Source organism: Dermacentor albipictus, chromosome 8 (genome assembly GCF_038994185.2).
Source record: "Dermacentor albipictus isolate Rhodes 1998 colony chromosome 8, USDA_Dalb.pri_finalv2, whole genome shotgun sequence".
NCBI lineage: Eukaryota > Metazoa > Arthropoda > Arachnida > Ixodida > Ixodidae > Dermacentor > Dermacentor albipictus.
In genome coordinates, this window is record NC_091828.1 from 72,035,219 (window position 1) to 72,053,558 (window position 18,340).

An 18,340-nucleotide genomic window follows, 5' to 3' on the forward strand; every position below is an offset into this window, starting at 1 on the left:
CAGCGAATAATTGACACGAAAACACGACAGAAAGAAGAGACACCACAACGCTGTCGTGTTTGCGTCTCAATTTTCCGCTGGTTTTCTCAAGTGTCAAAATGAACTAACTGGCCTAGCAAGCAACACTTCTTTACTGAATTTTGGCAGTCTGTGAAAATTTTGATGGAGTAAACAAAGCTTCTGCTTTTGAAGCCGGCATAAAATAGGATGTGTTTATGAAGTGCCATAACTTTCATGTAAATTTGTTTATCCCTTGTTTAATGACAACATTTTGGTATTTGACATGTATTCACTCAAGAAATTGCAGTTGGCTTGGAGGCATTGGTTCTTGTGAAGGCTATCTTCGAATAATTCAATGCACGGCTAAAGTGCTGCCAAAAAACCAGTGACCTGACATTGGTTGAGTTTTTCGGAAAATGATTACAAGTTCTTTCTTCGCAAGCATTCTAGCTCATTCTTCTTTATTCTTAAGCTTAGCAGTTTACTGTTGGAAGCCATTAAATTTCCTTTATTTTTGTTTTCTTCTTTTTCACCAAAGGTTTCAGCTACAGTATTCTGCAGTTCATCCTGTAATGCCAGTTTCAGTTTTGCGAGAGGCTGTAGACTCACTTTCTAAACCTTCCTGCTGCATCAGCTAAGTCTTTTATCAAGCTGCTTGCCTTTCTAGCGCAAGTACAATTCATTTCAGTCCCCCCCAAAAATCTTCAACATTCCACAGTGAAAGCGTCTCATATTTTGTTGTCTATTTCCTAAATTATATTCTGAAATCACTATTTTGCACTGGCAGCTATGCCCAGTGCAAGTTTTTTTAAGTCCACCTACGATGGAAAGCGATTTGCCTGCTACTCTTATCCTACTGAAGTTTTATTCGGTGGTGTGCCATTGAATAAAATTTTCTTCCGTAAGCTGTCTGGCTGTTAAACATTGGACTGTGTTGATTATCTTGTATTTTACATTTTTTAAGATGCCAGGATTTTCAATAAAAGGAGCTCGAAATTCGTCATCTCACTAGATATTGTTCTAAATATTATTGGTAACGTAATGCATGCTACAAGGAATAGCGCCACCGGTGTGAAGTTCTACTGCATTAACTAGTGATATAATTGTTCATTTCTGTCGTGGTTAGCAATTGTTTTGAACTTCATGTAGCAAAGTGCTACAAAATAATTGATAATAATTAAATTTGAGGGAGCCTAAATTTGCTTTTCAAGCTGCCTTCGTTGAGATTGTATCAAATTTACGGATTACTAGCCAATGCTTACCCAAATTTATGGAAGATGCTGCACGACATCGTGCGGACGACATTTCGGGGCACAAAATCTGCAACGTGATCTGAGTCCATACAGAAGCAATCGTTTGCGAGCCATAGATTTCTGGATGCCAAGACTCGCACAAGTTTTCTCCTGCTTTGAAGAACCTGCAATAAAAGAACATTGTTATGGTAATCATTATTTATGAAGCAGTTCTAAGTGCAGAAATAAAATGTTCTTTCCCCTTTAAATTTAAATGCAAACTTACAGTCTCTCAATTCAACCTTCACATAATTTTTTGAGGGTTATGCATTAAAGCGAAGCTTTCTACGTCACTGATTCGTCCGCGAATGCCAAAAAGGCACTGCCGGAAAGCCAACTTACACATCTGTGTAGAACCCTACAGCTCACATTCGCAGTTATGCCGATAAGAACAACGGGTACAATGTCATGCTCTCAACCAATGGCAAAACGCCACGCTACCCAGATGAAGTGCATATATCTGCATTGCATTACGCGCGTTGGGCAATGCATTCCCGGTCGTCACCGCGGCTAGGCCACAGGTGTGGCGCATGGCAGAAGAGGCTGTCGTGCGCGAGCGTAAGCGCTAGCACGTTCGTGCCCATGAGGCTGATCCCGTGTATCGACAACGGCATGCAGAAGCCTTGAGTACCCGTCGACCATCGGATCCAAGCGTGCGCATGAACGAGACGGAAGCCAGACGTGGTCGCCATGCTGATCCAGAATTTGGCAACCGGGTGAACGCGGCCAAACGCCAGCGACTCCACGCGGAACCAGCTGAACAGATGGTGCCAAGCGCGGCACCAGAACCACCCGCAGCACGAGGGAGGGACCCGAAGGAGGTCTTTGCGGGAGTCACGAGTCAGTTCAAGCGCGATTTCCTGGACCACGAGTTCAGGACGCCATGAGACGTTTGCGATCGACTCTGATCCGACAATGGCTGTCAGGCATTCGCTCGGACGATCCGCGCGGCAAGGCGTTCGACGTGATTGGCGAGTGCTATCCGGGTCTCGGCGATCCAGCTGGCGTTCTAATGTGTGGCACGTGCAAGGGCACCTTGGTGCATGGCAAGCTACCTAACTTCAGCAGCACGAACGTTTACGTGTACCCTCCCATGCTCGAAGGTCTACACAAGCCTATCGGCTTCATTGTGGGGTCGTTGGCTTTGGATTTTGACTTTGATTCAGTCTGCATTGGCGCAAAGCTTCGCGTTGAACCATCTTTCTTTAAGAAAAGGGCTTTCATTTTTTTATAAGTAAACGTGCAAATGAGATCCATATGCGAATGTATCCATGCGTTATATTGCGCAACGCAGCCTTTCATTTTCGATATGCGTTGTTACGTGGGGCCAGTGTGGCAAACAATAGCATGTTCCGCTGCCGAATCAACGGTGAAAGCCTAGACCGTTTGAGTGCATCGTAGCGACCGTTAAGTGTTAAAGAAACACCTAGGAGGCCGCAACGACGAAAAGACGCTAGCATTTGTGCGTGCGTACTGGCTTCCTTCACGCCTCACCCGTGGTGCCCTGGTGTTTGCGTAGGCTGGCCAGTGGTGTCACCCTTCCGCGAGCGGGACGGTTAAGCTTCGCGCGTGCGCTCATTCCTTCCCCTGTTCCTCCGGAACGAAGATGCCGCGGATGTGTATGCGTGAGTGCGCGCGCATCAGTGTATTTCCCTCTGTTACGCCTGAGGCTATTAGACAATCCGCTGAACTGGCTTGCCTGTACCGAAAAGTGTCCGCAAGCGTGGAGAGCAGCCGAAAGCGTGGAGTGCATTCACACACTTCTCCCGAGCAAGGGACTTCCACACTCTATTGACCCTTTTCGCGGCGATCCCGTGGGTACTGCAATCTTTGATCAAGTGGCGATGCGTCCACTGCTTGCCTCAACTGCCTCCGTTGCCTCCGCGTTTACAGTGGGTTTGTATGACGCCGGTGTGGCTTAGCAAACCTTTGTTTCAGGAGATATCGCTGGTGGTGATTGGGTGGACGACAGGAAGCTTTGGCCACAGCTTCAGAGAACATGCAAAAGCGCTTTGGAAGCTGAATAAGCTAGGTCGATATGGCACGAGCAACGTATGTGGTGCTTGTTATTCAAGCGAGGCCAGGTATGTATTCCAAGCTATGCAAACTTTTCGCTCATAATTTGAACCAGGATTAGTGTGTTTCACTCTTCGGTCTTTATTTGGCAAGTATTTTGAAGCAGCGGATTGTCACAGTTCTGACTCAGTAAATTTTCTTGATGCGGTCACTACCTGATTCTGCCTAGTTGCTCGGCAGTGTGCGCATTTCCGATAGACTTGTTCTTGCTAAGCGCAAGGCTTCAAGCATCGCCATTTTGTGCATTGTAATACTTTTAACAAAGATGTGTTATCGCTAGTAATTCGCTTATTCCTGTGGACCATCACAAAACATTCAGCTTCGACCATTCGTGCGCTATCCGTGCATTGTGCTTATATAGTGCACATATATTCAAGTGTGCGCCCATTTACTGTTGACACGTTGGTGATAGAGTGGGCGTAAAATTCCGTGCCAGTTGGGATATATGGGACAGCGGATGGAGTCCTCTCTCCACCAGGATCTCCCTCCCCCAGCGGGGAAATCTGTTACGACTGGCCTGCGTGGCGAAGAATTCTATCTCGTCTGTCGAAACAACGGCGAAAGCTCGGACGGTTTAAGTACGCCGAGCCACCCCTAGCCGTTCACAAAGAAACGCTTAGGAGGCCGCAATGACGAAAATACGTTAGAGTTTGTGCGCGCATTATGGCCTCCTTCCCCCGGAGTACGCGGCTCCATGACGTTTGCGTAGGCTCGCCAGTGCTGTCTCTCTTCAGCTTTGCATGTGCATTTGTTCCTTCTGCTCCTCCGCAAGGAAAACGCCGGTGGTGTCTGTATGTGCATGTGTGCGCTTCAGTGCCTCTCACTCTGCTGCGCCAGTGGCTGTTAGAGAATTCGTTGAACTAGCTTGCGTGTACAGAGGGCGGCCGCAAGTGTGAAATGTATTCGCACTCTCCTCCTGAGCGAGGGCTTTCTAGACTCCACGAAGGACGCCTCCGCCAACGGACTTCAACGTTACGCGTTTGAGCAAGCTTGACGGTGTGTCACTCTCCGCGGGAAAGCTTGTTAGCTGACCGCTCTATAGCAATGTAACAAACGTTCGTCTTTCTGACTCGTTACTTGGATCGCTTTTTATTTTTGCCTGGGCCCCTCCATACTGGTCAAGCTCCAGGCCGTCAAGCGGGCACCGCCTCCATGGTCCGGGGTGAAGGGTGTTGAACGATGTCCAGAAGATTCTCGTAGCAGGGGGGGCGGTGCGGAAGATGGTAAATTATACTGATTAACGTGGCAATGTGTTGCATTGACTTATGCTTTTGTATGTAACGCCGACACCTTACAGTTATGACAGTCGTCGTCGCTGAAAGTTCTGTTACTATATTCGGGGCAACATGTACCATCTGTTCTTTTTAAACGTTACAATATAGAAATTCTTCAAAGGGAAGCAATGGTTTATAGCTGCCACGGTAGTCGAGTGGCTATGCCATTGCGTTGCATTACGGAGCTTGAGGTTGGGAGTTCAATCGTGGTTGCGGGACCTGCATACCGAGGGGGGCACAATGCAACAGCAATACATTACCGTGCGGTGGGTGCACGTATATAAACTCAGAACGACAAAATTTATCTTAAATCGCCCTACTGCGCGCCTCATAAGATAATAAGTTAAGCGCGTTGTATAATACCCGAATTTAATTTTTAGGCAATGGTCAGCAGTTGCTACCTAAGGTTCTGCAAATGCATTGTAAGAAATACATGATGGATGAACTACAGAATTATGGACGTAGGTGTGATGAAAGTTATCTTTCCCGTCTACATTGCGCCGCTGAATATTCTGCTTATATGCAGTTTCTAGCATGCAGATTTGTCCAGCTGTTTTGAGCCTGGAGTAAGCTACCATTAGAATAAATCTAGCTGTCGTGCGGAGACTACCAAAGTAGAATGAACTGGAGCTTATTTTCACGGAATTTATGAAAACGTAATAATTTTGCATTTTCCCAACTATCGAAAACGTTGTAACGCATAAGATCAAGTGTGCCTCTCTCTCTCATTCCGTGTTTAATCCATCACGTTGGGTACCTCTCTAGGATCATTTGGCGCATTAGGCACTTAAGAGCGCAACGTTAGCCCTTTACAGCATTCGGCTGCAACTGCACGGAGACAACCCAGGCAGAGCTTTGCTGTTAAATCCGTAAGGTGTAAAATTTGGTACACATTGGAAAACTTTTATAACCTACTTGAGGTGTCATTATTGCCTGAAAAAACGGATGTCCTGGGCAAAAATAATTACAACCTGTAATCAAACATCGATACTATTATTGCCTACAGGGTGATCCTCATTTCCCAAAACGCTATTACCAAAAACAAATGCATATTGCATTGCATTTTGCTTCATTTTTGTACTGGTAACAAAGCAAACACAAGACTATCAGGCATTTTGAACAAGTGTATGCAAACACTCAGCTTTTCATGGCAAGAAACGCCCCACAAATGACACCGCCTAAACAAAGATTATTCCAGCGTTCATCACTCACAAGCTATTCCTTTATCTCTGATGGATGGCCAATTAACTTTGTTTTTGCTTAGGGCAATTTGATTTTGTATCTTTTGATAAAACGGGTGATGTTAGTTTCGCGTATGTAATAATCACTACGGAGTATGTTCTTTTAAATAAAAAAGTCTTCTTCAGTCGATGCCAGTGACCGAGCGGATGCATTTTCATGCAGTTTTCGAGAATGCGATGCACTTCTTTTTGATTTATATTATTATCTATTGCTGCTGCATTGTGTTTCGAAAAGACTTGCCACTACCGGATATGACTTTATTCGTAAAAACCTTCCAGCGTTCCTGGTGGAAACATAAACTGGATTTAAAATTTACAGCTTTATTTTTACGCTCAATAGTGTTGGCAGTCTGATCCTTTTCTTGAAAAGATAACGAACAAATTCGTAAATGCAGAAGCGTACCTGCACGGCTGCTCCTGGAATATAAGTTCCACGAGGAAACTTTGTAGTTCTTGGTTTCGGCTTCCTGTGCTTTGGATCTGAAAAGGGCAAACTATAATTGAAAACCCACTGTATGCTCTAAGCATAACACTTAATATGCAGTGCCGTTGTTATTTCTGGATAAAAGTTCTCGAGTAAACTATTTCTGTGGAACGCTCGTGTAACTGTGCTGTTTTATTATCTCTATATGTCAACTGTGTGTTCACACAGCCTATACCACATCACTTCTGCGCACCCAGACTATGAGCAGCTACGATGACATTCATTATCACCGATTACGAGAGGCGCGTTACCTTCGGAGCACACATGTGATATGTCGCCGATACGACGGCGGCCGGATGTACGTAAAATCCCACACATGGCCACGTTCATGTTTCAGCACTCCGAGGTAGCGAAACATTGGGCAATCGGTGACACAAAACGGGTCATTCTATCTAAAGTGATCAAGAAGTACATAAGTAATCATGCTAGTGCAGGAGAAGTGGTGATAAGTACTGCTTGTATAGCACGCTAAAGCACCGGTTGCAATATCTCGTCGCTTTATTCACGCTCACGCATGCTTGATCTGTTGCGATAGTCATTTAAGGAGCTTAGTTACCCAAGTACAAAGACCCCACTTGGGCGTTCCGGCTCGTGGAAGAGTTACAAGTATTCCAGAAAAATTTCAGTCGTTAAGCCCAAGTGCAAGTAATTCTGTTCCAGCTGTTCCAATGTTAAGATATGTGTCGACGTTCTGGCTGCCACAGAACGTTAGTCAGAGAACTCTATTGCAGTTTTAATGTCTATGACAATGACAAGCCAAGTTTCTCTGTACATGTGGCTTATAGTTTTCGCAAATATTAGGAAACAGACGTATGGTTGTACCTTGAACCATCAACTTGGATTACGAGGTTTCTGACCATCACTTTACGACGCAGTATAAGGGAAAATACAAACACTCAATAAGTTAACACAGGCGACCCATCAAAGAAAATTACTGTAAGCAATAAATTTGTGACAGTCTAAAGCATTCATATAAAAAAATGAAGTTACAGCATAATGGTGGAGCCTAAAGGAATTTTACAGTTAAAATGATCATTGCGTTTTTTGTGGTTAAAGAACTCAGTTATTTTTGAAAAAAAGCTATATCTCTCTACTCAGTTTCTATAACATATTACGTATCAAGGTACGCCCTTCTCGCCATGGGGGGGGGGGGGGCGCAGGAATTTCTTCATAAAAGGAAGGTTTGCGAGTGGCAATTCCTGCTCAATATTTAAGTCTGCTGTGATAAGAACAACCCAGAAGCAGTATAACTGTCAGAGAAAGCGCTTTCAAGTTCTGGTTTCTGCAACATATTTAAAAGGGCCCGAGTGATACTGTGTCGTCACGTAAAACTTTGTCAGTGTCGATAAAACTTTACACTCGACCACAAAATTTTACGAAGCACGAAGTCTGAGAAAAAGCTGAATATCTGCGGAGCCTCAGAACGCAGCCTAGTATTGGCATTTACAGCCTCTACGTGAACTAATTGCGATGGTCGGTTTTACTAACTACTGTTACAGGCTCATCGTGGTCAGTAAACTCTTGTGGTTGGCTGTACAACTTAAGCATATAATGGCGAGTTAGGTTCAGATCTGTGCATTTAGACTATTCAGAAGGTACTAATCTGGTCATAGCCTACAGAACATTTATGTATAGGAACCGGACCAGACTGCGAGAAACCTATAACAGACTAGGCAATTCTAAGACGCCGCAATGACTAGGAAGAATGCCCCGATGTTCATGTAAAACTGTGGTCATTTTATGAGGATGTTCTCAGAATAGCTTACGGGATGTCAAAATGTACGCAATCAGAAGTTTTTTTTAATATGATTTAGAAAATGAGGCGCGTACACTACTTTTCGGTGTAGATAAAGTAATTATCTTCACCCCGTTACATACTGAGGATTGCTTCGAAGCGTAATGAATGGCCTATGTTGTACAGGAGCAAGAATTTCCTCTCCTCATCGTACCGTATGGTCCTTGATTCATTACGCTTCAGTCTCGGAAGTGCGGCTGAAGGGCCCCAAGTTATTCTAATGTGGTTTTGTACCATGGTGAACTAATCAGTAGTGTACAGCATTTCTTCGTTTTATGCATTTCAGAGCAAAAAAAAAAAGAATTCTGACCTTAAAAATTAAATGGTTTTAGTGTCTGCATAGCTGCGTTAGATTGACAGTTAGCTAACAAATTTTTACACTAACAACTTTTTGTTACAAGTGTCACAGATTCTAGAATGAGAGGTTGTCCTGCTGGTGCATATATTTTTTAAGACTCATGAACTTTTTTTCCTCTTCAATGTGCCGTGACGTAAAAAGTGTTATTCGAATTCACATTAGCTAATTATGCATTTGTGAAAATAAATGCCTTGTATGCTAAGCAGGGAGGCAGTAGCATGAAAAATTTGGCTTCTACTAAATCACTTGGACACTTCGTTTTTTATATGGAATATGTAAGTTCACAGAAAGCCTTCGTAACTGGCAAGGTGCACGATTTATATATGACCGCGTGATAAGGTGCCATCAAAAATCCATCAAGCAAACTGATAAATCTGTCAGAATACTAGGAATTCTGTGGTGGGAGCAATATAGACATCATTATGATTCAGCTAATTCACCAGTGCGCTTGATGATCTCCACACTGCGCTCCGCGGCCCCCTTGTGAGTTGTCAGACGCTGTGCGTAACGCGGCTTTACGCAACTTTTCAAGCACCTTAGCGTTGCGCATTATGTTTCCATTATTGCATTCTTTATCTCTATCTCAAGCCTTGTGTCAGATGTCTCGTGCTCTTCCCTCACTCACCTAAGCTATCTCTATACGCACCGCGTGTGCGCAGAAGTAAAGCGCTTATCCACCCTCAGTCGCTTTGCCCTTTCCACAGAAGGTTGAAACACACAGCGGAGAGATGTGACATAGGCATCCGTGCGCAGAGGTCAACTTTGGAAATGCGTGTGAGCTTCTCAATGAAACATTCTGAGACTGCGTGGTGCCGTGCGAAGTGAGACAGGGACACAAGAAAATACGAGGAAAAGCGCACTGCTAACTGAAATGTTATTGTCTTATGCAAGGTGTTAAATAGAAAAAAGGCTCCGCTCAGGACCACACACTCTCATGAAAAACCAACTAGCCCAAACCATCGCACTTCTAATAAACATTCTGCATGGGACCCATAACAGGCCAGAGGATGCATCTCTCTTAACAGGAAAAGTAATTTCGCCCTGTGACAAAACTAATGGCGGAACATGGTCACCTTTGCGGTAGTGTTTTAGGTCAAAAATGGTGCCGGCTAAAATTGCAAACTTTGAAATTTCGCAGAACCTGGTGCAATACTTTTGGTGCCGGGTAACAGAAGTGCCGTTTTAAGAATTGTTCTTTTTATGGACGCTAGAACTTTAGACATTCAGTGATTGAGCATCTTGACGCCATGAACGCGACGGCTTCGTTATGGAAAGATTTAGAGTATTTGAATCACGATGAGTGAAATGGCGGGTGCACAAACGAGCACGCTGCCAACAGTGGTCAGCAATGCCAGTTCTGTCGGATATTATAAACTCTAAAAAGATAGAATCATCTATCAAGGAAAATCCCCAGTTGTACAGGAAAAAAATACAACTTTTTTACGTTTTTAGTTGTTTTGGAGAAGTTCCGTGAAATTGCTTTAAGGCCCAGGCAATTTTTATAAGCAACCTTGGGCCACATTTGAAGCACCTTAATGCTAGTTTTGACAGGAAAATTAAAGAATTTAATTGTCGTCAAATAATGTATTTTATGGTAGCAAAATTGGGAAAACGCTTCTTTAAAGGTTTTGTCTATCATTGCCCCTTAAATAAATAATTTTAGACAAGGCCCATACCCACCTTTGCCCTAATTTTGAAAGATTGAATGTTTTTAGATTTTCTAGCTTGTGGATGGCTGTTTTACTCTCTTCGAGAAAATCTAGGCTACCTCAGAATTTGACGTAGATGGGAACTTGATAAATTTTAGGCACATCTTAGAGACATTTGATGTTACGAACTTCCATTGAATAAACAAACGTGCTGGAGTTATTAGCGAAACCTATGCGAAGGAAACCGACTATGTCTTGCGAAGCTCGTAAAGCATGCATAACTAACAAATGCTATATAGAAAGCTGGGTGGGCGAGTTCGCATCCTTTGGCTCAGAAGAAATCCGCGTGCGTCGCTTTTTAACTATTTTACTCGAATGTACACAAAGATCGTATCCTTTAGTGTGCAGCCGTGTTTCAAGGGGCAAGTTGCTGGCCTGAAGGATTCTGGCTACCATGACCGCAGATTAGCTTTGAGGGCTAAGGCTGAAATAAAAAGATGCAGGAAACATTCTTCCTCTCAGCAACGGCGCGATGAAGGGAAACATAAAGAATTGGAAATGTTAATTTTGTACACTCATTTGGCATCACACAACCTTACGGAAGTAACGCGACGGTGGAATGGTTAGGTCGTCTTTTTCGCTTCCCTGTGGTTGTAAAGACTATGTAAGCTAACTGATAAATGCCGCAGAAAGCCATCTGGTCGCACTGGGAACCACAAAGAAACTGATGTTCCGCATTTGACGGGGGTAGTTCAAAGAATTACGCTCTCCTGTGAAATGGTATATATCAGACAAAGAGGTCATTGCCTAAATGAGCATATAATTCAATACAAGAATATTTGTTGGAACGAAACGAACGGACATCTCGCCATCTGCTGGAAAAATGCACCGGTACTTGAATGCTTGATAGGTGCGCCATTCGGGCTCGCAATCACCATTAATATACAAGGCTTATTACCGAGGCGAATAAGATACACCAGAAAAAGTAAATATGTATTAGGGCGTAGGTTCCGTGAGGTTGACGGAAAAGGAAATTTACTTTTGGAATGCCACCTGAGTGCAGTGCACATATTCGAGTGCCCCATCTTTGTAATGCATTTGATGACAGGCTTTTCAAATAACCTAGTTGAAAGTGTACACTACATGTGTCACTGCGCTTCTTTCGTCCACATCTATTATGAGCGTGCACACGGTCCCAATGCTCAACCAACAGACCCTACATGCTGCGTTTATCAAATGCCTTGGTTCAGCCATTTCGAAGCACCAAGAAATTAAAATAATAGCAATAAACATTCTGCCTAGGAGTCGCTAAATCTTTATTTATTATGCTTTTCAATTTACAGTCTTTCCCAGCATTTATTTTTATAGAAACGTGATGGGGGCTCTGGAGCCCCGACAAGGAGTATCATGTGTGGCGTGAGAGAATGAGCGTCAGGAACTTGGCACAACAGCGCGCTTACCGGCGTTCCAAGAGGTATTGGCCCTCGAATACGGAGTGTAATAATGTTGTGAACACCTGGCAGGCGACGTATCAGTGCTTGTTGATTTAGCGGCGTCGTAGAGTTCATGGCCCCCCGCCTGCTTGCGCACCAGTGGCCAGCTGTAATGATGCTTGATGCAACTCCTTGCCCTGCTGAAATGGTGGCCAGCTGCTCTTGTGGCCTGATGTCCAGCTGCCCGTCCATTGTACCTCATGGCTAATGTCTGACAAGTATGCCGGTTTTGGCGCCCAGCCAGGCGTTCTGGTCAGGAGTGGCCAGACGTTCTGCCAGTCTGGCGACCATCTCTCACGCTGCCTCGTCTCTTTCACGTACCGGTGTGGTACCAACGGGAACAAAAGCAGATGGAAATATTATACCCACTGCAAAGTGTGTGTGCAGACTGCCGACAGATCAGTGGCATGTCCACAGCGCCATTCACCGCGTTAACCGCAACGGCAACCACCGCGGGAACATTCCGGCGAGTGAGAAAGTTTATAATGGCTTAGGCGTGTGTGTAAGGCTGCACTTGTAACTGTAGCCATATGCAGTTTTTCTTTTGTCTAGTGTGTCCTCGTTCCGTGAACCAGAATGCATTTCTTGTGGAGTGCACAGTCGTTTGACTACTCGTTCCCTGTAGTAAAGCGATCCTGAACTCAATATCTTCATCAACATCTGGAGAGCCTGCCAGGATGCGCCCTCTCCATCAAGAGGCAGTGACATTCAGGTATATGAATGCAACACTAGACTACCGGCATAAGCCTAGGAAAGGCAATTCTTTTTGTCACACAGGATTATCTAGCACGGAACTTCGGGTAAGGGAAAAGTGAATCCATGAGCGAAATGCTGCTAAAGTAGCAGAATAACTGCGTTTGGCTGTGCTAATGCACTGTTTAGCGAACGAAAGGCAGGTGCAATTCTGTCAGCGAAATCTCAAGGTTCATAAAAAGGCTGAATGCAAATTCATTGATTCCTTCCATGTTTGCTGCGTTTATAATGACTACAAACAATAACGTGGAGCCATTAGGTGGCTGTGAAAGAGAGACGGTGGCTTGGATTGACAGGAGCTTCGTGCTCGAAGACTCCGCAGTATTTGAAGCCAAGAGCAAGCTTGTGAGCTGGCAAACCGTCTGCTCAGGAAATACGTGCGCCTACGGTGTAGGGCTCGCAACAAAGCCAATTTTTCACTTGCGGTTTCCATCGGTAGCTCTCGGGCTGCGCTACACCAAGTGGAGCGACAGTGTGTCACGTGTTATGTGACGTCCATGCCAAAGTGAAGATTGAGCACGTAAAAACAGAAGAAAACATTAAAATTTAAAACCTTGTTGAAACCTTGTTAAAAGAGGGACAAAGACGTGTAAGAGGAACATAAAAAAAATGATTATGGAAATGCTCTGTTAGAGACACAGTCAAGATACAAAGAGCATTCGTTGGAATGAAACGGAGCGTGTACGAGTTGGCACCCTCTGTCTTAGAATAAATTCGCGTATGTCACTTTTTGACGCGTGTTGATGCTGAAGAGATTCGCGATCATGCGGCTATTAAACGGCGGCGCAAAACAAGGAATTGATCCCACAAGTAGAATTTTCCCTTCAAGCTTTCACACAGGTACAAAAAGATGTAAAGCAAAGCAACTTGGCGTCACCTGCGAAAATGCGTGCGCTTCAAGCGTAGAGCAAAAGGGAAAAACAATCAAAAGATACAGTGGCACTGCAGTTGCTGCATAAAGATATGCGTGTGTTGCTGGTTAGTTACTCGCTGACTGTGTTGTTCATAACATATTTAATTTGTATAAGTGTCATATGAACGTGGGGACACCGGTGTCAATGTGTACGCTGTGAACTTTCTGAACGCAACTTGAAGTTCTAGGTTCTACACTACAACTGTCGTTAAATTAGAATAATTTCGGGTAACTTTCTCATGCGGGGGTAGTTGTGCTGATGGGGAACTTATGACCATGACAGGAACAATAATCACGTGCCCATAGAAGAGGGCTGCGCGAGGCGCCTGAAAGCAAGTGTAGGAGTCCTCGGATGGCAGTTCACTGACCGGCGCTGCCAGAGATCATGACCATGAACCAGCAGGTGTCATGTTGCCGTGTGAACCTTGTAGACGATCTACCAGCGCCATGTCGTCGGGTGCATTTCTTTGCCTGCTGGCGGCCCTGCGTACCAGTGGACAGTTCTCATAGCAGCCTAGTAAAGCTCCTCGTTGGCGGATCGGGTAACCAGCTTCTCTAGGGTACTCGTGTCCTAGTACCTACTTTGTACACCTTTTATTCCGTAGTCCTACCGGCCCGCACCTTTGGACACCAGGTTAACTTGCTACATGCTTGCTAATATACTCCAGTGGCCAGGTGTTTCGCTGGCCGGCTGTCCGCCTTTTCTGATGCGTTGCGGGATCATTGCGCCCATCAGTGAATGTTTAGTCCAATCTATGCGATACAGATCTGCGCAAAATTTACTATGCATTGTGCATAGTTGTGGCAGGTATAGCACCACTGCTTGGAATTTCAAGCCAAAGCTGTCCTTTGTCTGTTCTCGGTCTTTTGCACTCGTTATGTGCTCTGTTGCTGCTGCTGCGGTATCTGTCTTGTACCGCACGTCGGGTGGGGGTTCAAAGCGCGTACATGCATGGCAGGAGCGGGGCAGAGAGTAAAGGCGACGCGAGAGCCTTGCTTGGACGTTTTCATCCACAGTCGTCACACTGCACTCAATAGGAGGGAGGCTCCACAATAGCCTCCCGACGGCTGTAATTATCCGTGACACCCCCCCCCCCCCCCCCGCCCCTGTAAAAGCGTTGCAGAAACTGCAGAGCTTTCCTTTCTACTAACGCGCAAGTCCTGAGGGAAAGTAGAACAGTAAATAGGAACCAGGGTTAAAACGTAGAAAATGTATAGACTGACGCAATCACGAAATGAGTGCATAACAAACAGCTCTGTCATTCTTCGTTCGCAGCTAGCATACATAGGGGTAGGGATCGAGAAGGAAAAGGTTGCGTAAGAAGAAAAGGAAATGCTGCTATTGAACACGGCACGTGGTTGCTGGGAAACTGGGCAAATAAAAGTTTAACGTGGGGTCCAGTACGCTTCAGCTATTTCTGAAAATAAACACCGTGCAAATTTGGCAAGCGTACAAGTGACGCAGGCAATGAAGACGCAACGCCGCATTAAAGGAACATAGTCTCTAGGCGACAATACGGAAACGGCCGCACATCAGATCAGCATTTCTGTGCCCGCCGTGGTAGCTTTGAGGCTATTGCCTTGCTCGAGGTCATAGGTCTGATGACGACCATGGCAGCCGCATTACGGCGGGGCGGAAATACAAAAATGGTTGTGTACTTAGATTTAGGTGCATGTTAAAGAACCCCAGGACGAGGGGAGGCTATATCGCAGCCCGTCACTGGGGTGTGGCTCATAATTAAATTGTAGTTTTCGCCACACACAGCCCTATAATTCCAACAAAGTTTAACATTTCTGCCACGATGCGATGTGCCATGTGAGACAATGACATCGTTAACCTTCTGGGAGGTTACGAACAATGGCGCACAACAACGCCTCAAGCAACTCGTCTCCCTGTGTGTTCTGTGTACTACGCAGACAAGCAGCAATGGTGTCGCAAGCAAACATTTAACATCAACTCACCACTCTCGTATGGCGCTAAACGCTGAAGTAATTAAACATTAGCCGTCAAAATCACCACAAATGGTCATGAATCAAAGTAAACGGCACAGAGAGCTTCACTAGCATCCATTTCCACAGTGCGCGGGATCCACATGGCTGCTTATTTATTTTTTTATTCTTCAATGGCGTTGTGCTATTGCAGCATGTTATTTTATATATATGTATAAACAGTTCTTACCACACTTGTGTGTATCGACACATGCTCCATCTGAACTCCTGAGAAGCGGTTCCTTGCACGCGCATGGCCAACTCCCGGTACTACATGAGACGCGTGCGACATTGGGGCACATTGGTTGACGTATCAACCCGCTTGCAGTGCAGTAAACACGTTTCTGATCATCGCTTTCACAGCTCGAACCTGAACAAAGAAAGGAAAATTTGTGAATTTCAAAGACAGACACAAGGAATAATTTGACCCAATAAATGAGGCAAATGAAAAACCTGCTTTTTCCTTAATATTGAATTGGCATTCCCGACAGCATAACATCTAACACTTTTAACTTGACAAAGTGCGAGCGGCGTTATTAAAAATCGTGCGCAAACCCTACCTAAGATGTTTCAAGTGAAGCAATGACAAGTTCTGCTCATATTCTTAATAGCTTCGTTTCCGCGACCCGTCACTGCTTCCCCTTTTCGGCATTCGCCTCGTTTGCATGTCCTGTAGCGTATCTTCAATATATTCATACGAAAACGTGTGTAAAAATTCCTAGTACATTAAAGAGGACCCACAGTAAGTAAGAAAAGAAAAACAGTGGTGGGTGCTAAGGTTACATTGCATCAGCTGATGTGCCTTCAGAAGTTACTTCCGTGTAAAAAGTAGCTTGTCTGTTTTTAAACTCGGTTGTTTTGTTTCAATATCGACGTTGTGGTACAGCTTTCTTCAACAGCGACTCTTCAATAACTATGAATATTATTTGTTAACCAGGCAAATCCACATTATTCAGCGTTGCAGTTGTCGTAATGGCAAACGATTCCATTTTGTCAGCATTGCATTCGTATTGCTCCCGTTCGTTGCAGTGACTGTATTTTCTGCAACTGAAAAGCGAGCAGAATGTATAGGATCCAGAAATTTGGGCAGTGAGAGAGGGAGAGGGAGAGGGAGAGGGGGGAAGTAGGAAAGGCAGGGAGGTTAACCAGACTGAGTCCAGTTTGCTACCCTACACGTGGGGAGGGGAATGGGAAGTGAAAGAGAGAGAGAGAAAACTTAGGTGTAGGATGTCTATAGTCGGGAACTCAAGTCTGTTGCCTTCAGGTAGTGAAAAAGCGCTCGAACTGCTTTCTGGGCTAGTGAACTGCGAGGCCAGGCTCCCAAGACCTTCGCTTCCGTAAATGGCCTGTCGTCCAGTCTATTCAAGGCACACTGGAGAGTCTCACGTTGATTATTGAAGCGAGAACAGGGGCACAGAAGATGACTGATGGTTTCTTCACACTTGCGCTTCGTGCAGATTGGTGAATCCGCCATTTCAATACGATAGGTGTAAGAGTTGGTGAATGCTACTCCTACCCACTGCCGACACAGAAGTGTTGCGTCACGTCGTGAAAAGTTCGCTGGTAATTTAAATTTCAGTGATGGGTCGAGGCTATATAAAAGACGCTTAGAGTTATGTGGTGTATGCCAGTAACTTAACGTGATGGTACGAGCGAGACTGTGAAGCACTCGTGCAGCGTTGACTATCGATAAAGGTATAAGGAGTGTCGGTGCGCCAGCCTGGGCACGTCGGGCAACGTCATCGGTGAGGTGATTACCAACGATGCCACTATGTCCCGGCAGCCACTGAAATATGATATGTCCTCGTTCAGAAGCGCAGTGGCAGGTTTCGTTGATTTGTGACACCAGCTGTTCCTAACTGCCACGTCGTAAACTTCGCAATTTCTGGAGGGCTGCTTTCGAATCACAAAATATTGCCCATTTGTTGGGCGGTTCTTTTTCAATGTATTCGACAGCAGCGCGAAGAGCGGCCGGTTCGGAACCTGTAGATATTGTTACGTGTGAAGTCTTAAACTTGATGACGACCGATTGAGATGGTAGAACAATGGCGTTCCGTAGAATTTTCCGAGACGGAACCATCCATGTAAACATGGATTTGGTTAGGTACGAGGTTGGCGACGAGCTCATCTTGATGGCTCTCTGAAACACTGCTTGAGCAACACAAATGGAAATGTTGTAGAAAGTGCGCTTACCTTCAAGCTCATTTTCAACGACCTTCTTTATCAAAGCCGACCCACATTATGGAAATATACAACCTGTGTCGGCTGTGACAGCCGTAAGAACTTTGACACTGAGTTCTTTGTGTAGGTTAGTACGATAGCGAAAGATGACCTCAGTGGAAGATCTGTCCATTAGGTAGTATAAAGACAGGATCGGGTAGTCTGTGGCAGATAAATGAAATAATATATTAAGCTTTAGCTCCTCGAAAAGGCACAGTGCTTTAAGAAAGCTGCTCTAGTTGAGGCCTTCACTTTGACTCTGTTTCTTTCAGCGCACAAAAAAAAAATGCAAACAACGAAGGGATTTCCGCAAGGTGCAAGTGTGGTAGTTTTCCCTTTTTACTGGCAGCACATAAGTAGCCGCTAAGCAGACGAAATGCAGAACTGGTGGTTTTCGGATGTGAGTCATAGCACATTGCCGCTTAGATTTCCAAGCGTGACGCAGGTAGGCGCGGGCGCTGGCTAATCAAAGAAGCGAGGCGCAGGGCATTCGTGGCGTTTTAGTTTTACTTTCTTTTGCAATCCTGATATTAAGAAAACCTATTTCTTCAAACTTCGTAAGCCGCAGGCACTCGTATTTCAGAATTCGAATTTTACAAGAAGCCTGTTCTATCTACACTTTCTCAAGCTAGGCTTTTTCTGCGGTCCAAACTTTGGGTGCTGTTGGTCTTCATTATGTAATCAAAGTGCGGTGATCGAGTGCTCTTGTACAACACATTTCTGTACGAATGCGGCTGCATCGGACGTAAACTGAGTTTTACAGAACGAGGACACTGAGAAACTGTGCCGGTTACCCAGAGACG

General features: G+C 44.9%; 1 long non-coding RNA gene across 1 annotated transcript; it reads right to left on the reverse strand.

The window, feature by feature from the left end:
• Positions 1-1,282: 1,282 nt before the first annotated feature.
• LOC139048816 (uncharacterized) lies at positions 1,283-15,681 on the reverse strand. Its single transcript, XR_011507967.1, has 3 exons — positions 15,508-15,681; positions 6,287-6,363; positions 1,283-1,417 (listed from the first exon to the last, which is right to left on the reverse strand). It is a non-coding gene; the product is annotated as an uncharacterized lncRNA (long non-coding RNA).
• Positions 15,682-18,340: the final 2,659 nt, after the last annotated feature.